Below are 9,502 nucleotides of genomic sequence, written 5' to 3'. Positions count from 1 at the left end.
TTTAGTTTCATTCCACTTTGATGATTTCGTTGTAGGTCATTACGTATATACACACATATATATATATATATATATATATATATATATATATATATATATATATATATATTATATATAACATGTGTGTGTGTGTGTGTGTATAGAATCTAATGGTCATTTTTATCAGATACATACGAAATTGTAATAGTCACAAAGCCGTCTCAACTTCTTAAATTCTTTGCTCTTTTTTGGATACGCTTGTCACTACGAGGCCTTGAGCTCCAACTTCAAAGAAATTTTGAAGGAATCATGATGTCCGGAAGCGAACTCGCAATACCATAATCACGACGAGGTGACCTTGCCGACCTGACCACGAGAAGGATAAAAGTCTATTCTCTCTCGTACATACATATATACCTGTCTGTCGTTTTCAGATATATATTTATTAGAGGTGGAATAGACCCATCCTCGCCATCGTAGTCAAGTGGGCAATCGTTTTTATTGATTTTTAGGCTGAAACATATGTAGGATCTTCTGGTCATTTTTACCAGATACATAAGAAATTGGAATAGCCTTAATACCCTCTTAACTTCTCAAATTCTTTGCTATCTTTTTTTCGTTGGGGGGTGGGGGGGGCGGCCGGGGGTGGATACGCTTGTCACTACAAAACCTTGAACTCCAACTTCAAATGTGCTGCTCCTTTTTGGGTTCCTTCCTCTTCTTTTTCTCTTGCTTCTTTTCACCTCCACCCTGCTTGATCTTTCCTTGATCTTTCCTTGAATTTCTTGTTGTCAAACGGAGCCATTTCTTCACACATCTTGAAGTCACCGATGATAGCTTTTCACTTGGGGCTTCTTGGTGATGGTTGTAAACCGTCGATTTGACATTCTGGAATGGCTTCCTGAAGGAGGGTTCCATCACATACTGGTAGAGATGGAGGAGCGTGCAGCGCACTAAGAGATGGGTATTGAGGGCACCGAGGGCTTTTTTGATATCCTCCTTTGCCCTCTCGGTGTTGCTTTTGTTGAACTGCATTATTCCCAGGCAGGGGAACACCCATGTGCATGAGCCTGGTGGGATTTCATTGTCAGCAAAGTTCATCCAGGCAACAACCTGGGCCTGACCCATGGCTGTCTTCCCACGGAGCTGATCATTGGCCACAGTCCATGCAATGGGATTGCTTTTAAAGATGCATTTGGCATTGGTGGTCTCAAACGCTTGTGCCTTGCCAGAGGGGAATTTCTTCAAAAAGGCACCAGACTTAATGGTCTCGCCAAAAACAAAGTTCTTGCCGACATTGACCTTGGCCCCACTGTACTGAGCTGCAATCGAGGCCTTGAAGGTCCTGAAGTTCTCTGGGTACGTGTATAGTTGACTGCCATCCAAAAAAAAAAAAAAAAAAAAAAAAAAAAAAAGGCAAGGAATTTGAGAAGTTAAGAGGGCATTGTGGCTATTACAATTTCATATGTGTCTGGTAAAAATAATAACCAATAGATTCTACATATATATTTCAGCCATAAATGCAATAAAAAACGATTGTCCACTTGACCACGATGTTGGGGTTGGGTCTATTCCAGCTCTAATAAATATATATATATATATATATATATATATATATATATATATATATATATATGAAAATGAAAGGTATATATATATATATGTACGAGAGGGAATAGACTTTTATCCTTCTCGCGGTCAGGTCGGCAAGGTCACCTCCTCGTGATTATGGGATCGCGGGTTCGTTCCCGCTACCTGACATTATGATTTCTTCACAATTTCTTTGAAGTCGGAGCTTAAGGCATTGTAGTGACAAGCGTGTCCAAAAAAAAAAAAAAAAAAGAAAAGATTAAAGAATTTGATAAGTTAAGAGGGCATTGTGACTATTACAATTTCACATACACACACACACACACACTAATATATATATATATATATATATATATATATATATATATGTATGTATATTGTAAAAATATATACACATGATCAAGAAGAGAGAGAGAGAGAGAGAATTACACTAGAATCTGCTGGTCGCTATTACCAGATAAACATGTATGCCGGAGAGTGACCTCAACTTTTCTCTATACATTTTTGGTGTCATTCAGTGAGCAGTTTATACAAGTAAAATGACTATCTCTCGTAGATTTCCTGCCCTAATATATAAGCCATCTCAGAATTAAATATGGATCTCAGGGCTGTTCATTCAGAGGTCTTTGACGTTAGAGACTCCTTATCAAAAGAAATTAATCGAGTATCTGCTCTATGTTACTTTTATTTTTTCATTTACTTTCCCTTATAACTGTGGTTTCATGCCATTCTTCTTAAATTCAGAAGATACAGAGACAATTGCAGATTCCATGAAGCAATTGTGGGAAAAATAATGTACAAAAGTATATTTTACGTCCTGAATCTTAGCAATAACTTCAGAGGCAAAAATGGAGATGAAACATTCAACAAAAGTCATTAAAGATATAAGATTGAATGACTGGCGAAAGTTCCTTAATGTTGAGCCATTCAAAATTACTTCATGACTTGAGATTAAAAATTCAGTCAGTAAAAACAGTTTGCTACTGAATTTATGAAACTGCACAGGGGCAATTACATAAATCGGATATCTACAACGGACAATTAGATAAACGCTTCCATGTAAATGGACAACTCGTGTATATATAATATAACATGAATGCAGCTGATGATTCTAATGACTTGATATTTTTCCGTTTGTACTTTGTTGTTACAGGCAAAGGAAGCACCTCGGCACTTATGACAATCTTTTCATCTTGTTTAATTTGCTTTATTTACGTATCAGTATTTTAATACTTTCGTCTCATATTTTTTTTTCACTTTTTTTACGGTTCCTTTTTCATTAATATTAAGTTTCCTTTTATATTTCACTGTAATATATTTATTTTCTGCAAAACTTTAGTTTCCCTACTTAATTCGCCATTCATTGACTTGTATTTGCATCCAGACTTTAATAAGAGCATCTTGCTTGCTTCTCTACCCATTCTTTCTCTGTTCTACCCCTAACCCCTTTTTGGCGGAACTTGGCATTTTTATCATTCATCTTTCATTCCCCAGCAGTTTCTCCTTTTCCTCGCTTTCACTTTCGCCAATGTGTAAACCACTATTGCTATTGCTGCTGCTCTTGTGGCAGCCACTAGAATCTCACTTTCCGTTCTCCCAAGGCAACACCCAATACCCCTAATTTTTTTTCCTCTGGTCGCGTCAGAGTTTAAATGAATATGCATATCGCTTCTGCACCTCGACAGCCAGTGACAAGATAAGCCACTTTGATCCGTAAGACGGGTATACGACACGGCCTTTTTTCCCATACTCTCTGTCGTGATCAATAGACAAGTTGAGGCCCTGATGGAAATTTGCTTGTGAGATTACGGCTAAGGATGTCTGGTAGGTGAGCAACCCGACGCCGCTGCGTGACGTCACTGCTGTGGGATTTTGGGGCACAGGATATTGCTCTACCTTCTTTCTCCGTCTGTCTGTCTGTCTGTCCACCGCTCAGCACCCCTCCCTCTCTCTCTCTCTCTCTCTCTCTCTCTCTCTCTCTCTCTCTTTCCCTCTTTATACATGATAATCCACTACTCTATTGAAACCATTCTGCAGGTATTCTATCAAGCTATCTATCTATCTATCTTTCCAACTATCATATTTATATTATACCATAAAGAGTACTACCCGATATGAAACAAAAGCCATACGATGTCTTTCACTAACCAGACAGGAAAATGATTCTCTCATTAATGTATCTTGAAATGATATAAAACTGTTCTCTTAACATAAATTCGTTACTTGATGGAGAAATAAATTCGTAAACATCCCTGCTGATGCAATGAACTGAGGTGTTTAATGCAAATACCTCTTTTTCTCCCCTTTCGTATAAGTAATACACACACACACATACACGCACGTACACATGCATATATATATATATATATATATATATATATATATATATATATATATATATATCATACATATATATATATATATATATGTATATTATCCTGAAAGGAAGCAAGAATGATGTGGATTCATCTGAACTGCCTAAGCATCTTCCACGCCGCTTATTGAAGGCTCCTTACCATCTGCGCCCCTTGGTTATTAACGTCCATGTTTACCTTGTCCATCATCTTGTCTGTTTGCTGCCTCAGGGAGGGAAAATGAAATGAATACGTCATTCGTTTCGTTGTGTTCGATGAAGTTCATACGGTACAGTATATACAGTAGGCGACCTCATAAAAAGAAAAAATTGATGCGTAGTTCGTTCGAGACGAAACCATCCCTTTACATCAATATTGACAATTATAACCGCAACCTCTTCTGGTCACGGTGGGTTGGTTTGGTGGACTGGGGAGAGGTCTTCCACCGGTACCGACAACTGGAACTTATGTGAACCAGAGGCCGGCCGGAAAATAAAATAATAGAGCATAAAAGGTGGATACTACTATACTGCGAATAGAGATCTTCCAGTAGCATTTTCCACTGACCACTTTCATTCTAAAGGAATATGATCACTTTAGTGAAAAGGCCCTGATTTATTATAATCTAAAGTTCTTGAGAGAGAGAGAGAGAGAGAGAGAGAGACGAGAGAGAGAGAGAGAGAGAGAGAGAGTGGTAGTTGGAATACTTTTGGAAGTTGGATCTAAATGTAATATTTCTTATTTAGGCGATGATATACGAGTCATAAGAGGAAACCCAAGGAAAGTTACATTTCACGGAAGTGTGAGTGATTGGATGATTTTTGTTGTCGAAGAGTGATTACTTCTGAATGGGGCACAGCAGTTGATAGATCTACGTACGCCGTGATTTCTTCTTAATTAGCCAGTTTTTATGTCAAGTGCTACTGACAAGAAAGTTTTGTAAAAGGAAGATATTTGCCAAACATTCACTTTGTAGATATTACTATTCGTGATATACAAAAGTTTATGTTAAAAATTTTCGAACAGGTTTTGACAATTGAATTCCTGAAATCCTGAAAGTATTTCTTTTCTTTTATTCCGTAACAGTGAACTATTGTCCTTTCCTTTGCTATTAAGGTCTGTTAATTCAATTATCTTCAGTGTAGAGCTGGTCTTTCAAGAGGCCATTTTCAGACTTTTATAATTCATGTCTTAAGAGCAATTTTAGAAATTTTGTAGATGCAGCAATGCTTTAAAAAGCATATATTGCTTTATTGATAATTTTTACTGGACTGAATTGTAAGTATGCTTTATATGTATATCAATAGTAAAATGCTTTTAACAAAGCTCTCTCATATTCTATATACAATTCTTCACGAGCAAACTTGTTGGAGGGATATCAGGAACAAAAAACCAAGCTTAAAGAACACTTTCACATATTTCGATATAAGAGTGCATCTTTCCGAAAGTCTAGTAGGAGGCTTAGGCGCGTATATCAGAGTATACATAGCTCTAATAAATATTAACTGTACGCGGACGCACCTGTACCTCGCCATAACTGTCTCTTGTACTTAGGGGCCGGGAACGTATAAATTTGCGCATCGAGACGCTGATGTATTTATTAAAGAAAGGGTAGATGGGAGCAGCAAATCACTGCATGAAGAGAGAGAGAGAGAGAGAGAGAGAGAGAGAGAGAGAGAGAGAGAGAGAGAGAGAATTATGTTTGCGATGGGAAAGTCAATGAATACAAAATATGAAGTGTTCATCAGCTCTCTCTCTCTCTCTCTATCTCTCCTTTTATGCAGTGATTTGCTGCTCCCATATCTGAAGGCTCAATTAAAAGATGACATTGGCAATGCTTATGAAATAAAAAAGAACCGTGTACTGAATGTTTATTTTATAATAATAATAATAATAATAATAATAATAATAATAATAATATAATATATTATTATTATTATTATTATTATTATTATTATTATTATTATATTATTATTATTATTATTATATACTTTATTTAGAATATGATTTCTTACACAATAATTTACAAAAGAAAGTAGTGGTGCCAAGAGGCTATATTTTTATTTATAATTAGACAATCATATAAAAAAATATAATTATCACAAACAAAGTGGGAATGCAACCCTCTCTGTTTCTTACCAATAAAATAAAAAAAATCTTCAAAAAAGATCATACAGCTACATCTAACAATCATGCGTAAATGAGCTCAAAAACAACAAAGTGGTAGACATACTGATATGGAACATGAAAAAAGAATCAGTTTTAATTGTCAGTAGAGTATTCTGTGCCATTTGTCATGGAATGTAAATAATAAAGACGCTGTATTTTTTCACAATCGTATCAAAGCATTATTTGATTTCTCCATACATCATAATGCAAGATTCAGTTACTTGGCTGAGGTGAAGGATTGTTCTTTTTGTGTGAAAGGCTTAATGAAGCAGCGTTGAATATTCATTCATCAGGACTTTTTCATCTTAACGTACTATGGTGGTTAGCTTTTCGGCGTCGAGAGATCACTGTTGTCTTGACACCAGTTTACTACTGACCATCAAATTTAATCACACACACACAGTCATATAAGGAAACAAAATTTCCCTATTTATGCGTTTTTAGTTTAGGATATAACTAGCTTAGCTATTTACACTTCTGTAAAGTTGGATTTTTTCATTAGTTTCTTGTTTTCGATTTGGTTCATATTTCCAATAAACCCCAACTTTTTAATCCAGTCTGTTCTTGATTACCCATTTGCATATTATTAATTGATCATTGGTTTCACAGTTTAATTCAACAACCACTTATTATTTTTGTTTCCTTTTCCCACTTTCCTATACCGATCTATGGATTTTGCACTCTCTCTTATTGTCTATCCACTTAACTGTTTTCAGTCTCATCCCATTGTCAACCAATCATCATATGCTATTGTCAACTCCTTTTCAAAGTTATATCTCCAAATGGCACAATCCGTCACAATTTTAGCCCTTATTCTACAAATATAACTAACCTAGCCACCTCAGGGGCAAACAAGTCCTTATGAGTGCCGGTCCCAAGCCCGGATAAATAGGGAGGGTTGTTGTCAGGAAGGGCATCCGGCTGTGAAAATCTGTGCCAAAACCTAAATAGGGAATGAGCCGAAATATGGAAAGAGGTAATGCTAGGGCGTACTCCGTAAACGACGCACAGAGACATGGCCTTAACTCTGTGATAAGGCGAGGGCTACTGCATCAAGAGCGGGTGCAGCTAAAGAAGCGCGCTCACATTGGGTTTAGAGTATGTCAGCTTAATATTGGGTCTATGTCTGGGAGAGGTAGAGAATTGGCTGGCTTGATGAGAGAAAAGAAAGTAGATGTTATGTGTGTGCAAGAAACGCGATGGAAAGGAAATAAAGCTAAAGAGTTGGGTGATGGATGTAAGCCATACTATAGTGGAGCAAATAAACAACGTAGACATTGAGTTGGCATAGTAATGTCTAGTGAACTGAAGAATACAGTGATAGAAGTGCATAGAAAGAATGACCGTATCATCAGATTGAAGATATGTTATGGAGGAGAGATTCTGAATATTATAAGTGCATATGCACCACAAGTTGGTTAGTTCATTGCACAGAAGAAGAGAAGGGAAATTTCTGGAGAGAAATGGATGGAATAATGCAAGAACTGGAAGAACATGAGAGGGTGATAGTGGGGGCAGATTTGAATGGCCATGTCGGAAGTGAAAATGAGGCGATTGGTCGAGTGCATGGGGGCCATGGAATTGGGGAGAGAAACCCAGAAGGAGAAAGTGTAGTGGACTTTGCTGTGTCATTCGACAAGGCAATAGTAAACACATTCTTTAAGAAGAAAAGGGAACACCTAATAACATATAGGAGTAGGGGAAGATGCTCCCCGATAGACAACTTTCTTTATAAAAGGATAAAGCTGGTGGAGGTCAAGAACTGCAAAGTTATTCCAGGCGACACAGACTGCTATGTATGGATTTGAAGTTAAAAAGGGAAAGAAAAACCAAAGCTAAAGGGATAAGGAAAATTAAATGGTACAAATTAGAAAAGGAAGGGAATAAAAAGAGAGAATTTAAGAGGAGGGTTTAGGAGGATAGTGATATAGGGATTGAAGATGTTCAAGAATGGTGGGCACGAAATGCTGCAGTAATAAGAAGGCTTGGAAAGGAGCTGCTAGGAGAGACATCTGGTATCATATGGGAAGAAAAGGAGAGTTGGTGGTGGGATGAATACATTGAGAAAGTAGTAAAAGATAAGGAGGCAAAGAAGAGATGGGAAGAGTCACAGTCAGTGGAAGACAGAGATAGGTCCAGAGAGAAAAACAAGGCGGTGAAAAAGGTGGTAGCCCAAGCTAAAGCAAAGTCTTATGATGATGTGTATAATGAGCTGGGGACAAAGGAAGGATTAAAGAAGATGATTAAGCTATCAAAGGCTAGAAATAAGAGCACCAAAGATATTACACATATCAAACAAATAAAAGATCAAGATGGTGTAGTACTTAGAAAGGAGGAAGACATTGTGAAGAGATGGAAAGAATATTTCGAACATTTGTTAAATGAAGAAAATAATAGACTAATAAGAGAGGATGGACAAGTGAACATTGGCATGTTAATGAGGTTTTCTAGGCAAGAGGTACTAAATGCACTGAAGAAGATGAAGAATGGGAAGGTAACCGGACCAGACATGATTCCTGTGGAGGCATGGAAAGCATTAGATGAAGGAGTGGATATACTGTACGATCTTATGATAAGATCCTTGAACAGGAAAAGATACCAAATGAGTGGCGTGGGAGTAAATTGATCCCAATTTTGAAAAGGAAAGGCGATGTCCAAAAGTGTGGTAATTATAGGGGCATTAAATTGATGTCCCACACTTTGAAGATATTGGAAAGGATGATAGAAGATAGACTGAGAGAAGAAGTACAAATAGGTAAAGAGCAGATGGGATTTATGAAGGGAAGGGGAACAACAGATGGTATATTTTGTCTGAGACAACTAATGGAGAAATTCGGGGAAAGGCAAAGGGACCTAAATATGGTATTCATTGACCTTACCTTACAGACCTTACAGACCTTACCTCTTGTTCGGGTTGCCCCAGGTCCCTCAGTGTGAGGCACCTCTAATGTCTACCAGAGAGTTGCTAGTACATCTTCCGGTATATTTTGCATCTTCCAGTCTTGGATGGTCTGGGATGCAGCTGAGATATTTGTCGAGCTTATTCTTAAACACATCTGCGCTCACTCCTGATATATTCCTCAGATGAGCTGGCAACGCATTGAATAGACACTGCATTATCGATGCTGGTGCGTAGTGGATTAATGTTCTGTGTGCTTTCCTTATTTTTCCTGGTATAGTAGAAAAGGCTTATGACGAGTCCTGAGACAAGAGGTATGGAGGAGTCTGAGGGAGAAGATGGTGCCAGAGAAGTAAGCGATTGATACAAGAGATGTACTGGAATGTATTTACTAGAGTGAGGAGCAGTGTTGGGGAGACAGAGGGTTTTGAGGTGAGAGTAGGATTACACCAAGGGTCGACTCTAAGCCCGTTTATCTTTAACATAGGGATGGATGTTAGAATAGAGGAAG

At 37.6% G+C, this 9,502-nt stretch overlaps 1 pseudogene; it reads right to left on the bottom strand.

Moving 5' to 3' along the window:
- Positions 1-663: 663 nt before the first annotated feature.
- The window catches only part of LOC135195885 (elongation factor 1-gamma-like), a 46,016-nt pseudogene continuing 37,177 nt past the window's right edge, over positions 664-9,502 (bottom strand).

This window comes from Macrobrachium nipponense, chromosome 17, assembly GCF_015104395.2.
Source record: "Macrobrachium nipponense isolate FS-2020 chromosome 17, ASM1510439v2, whole genome shotgun sequence".
Classification (NCBI taxonomy): Eukaryota; Metazoa; Arthropoda; class Malacostraca; order Decapoda; family Palaemonidae; genus Macrobrachium; species Macrobrachium nipponense.
This window is presented reverse-complemented; position numbering and strand designations above follow the sequence as displayed.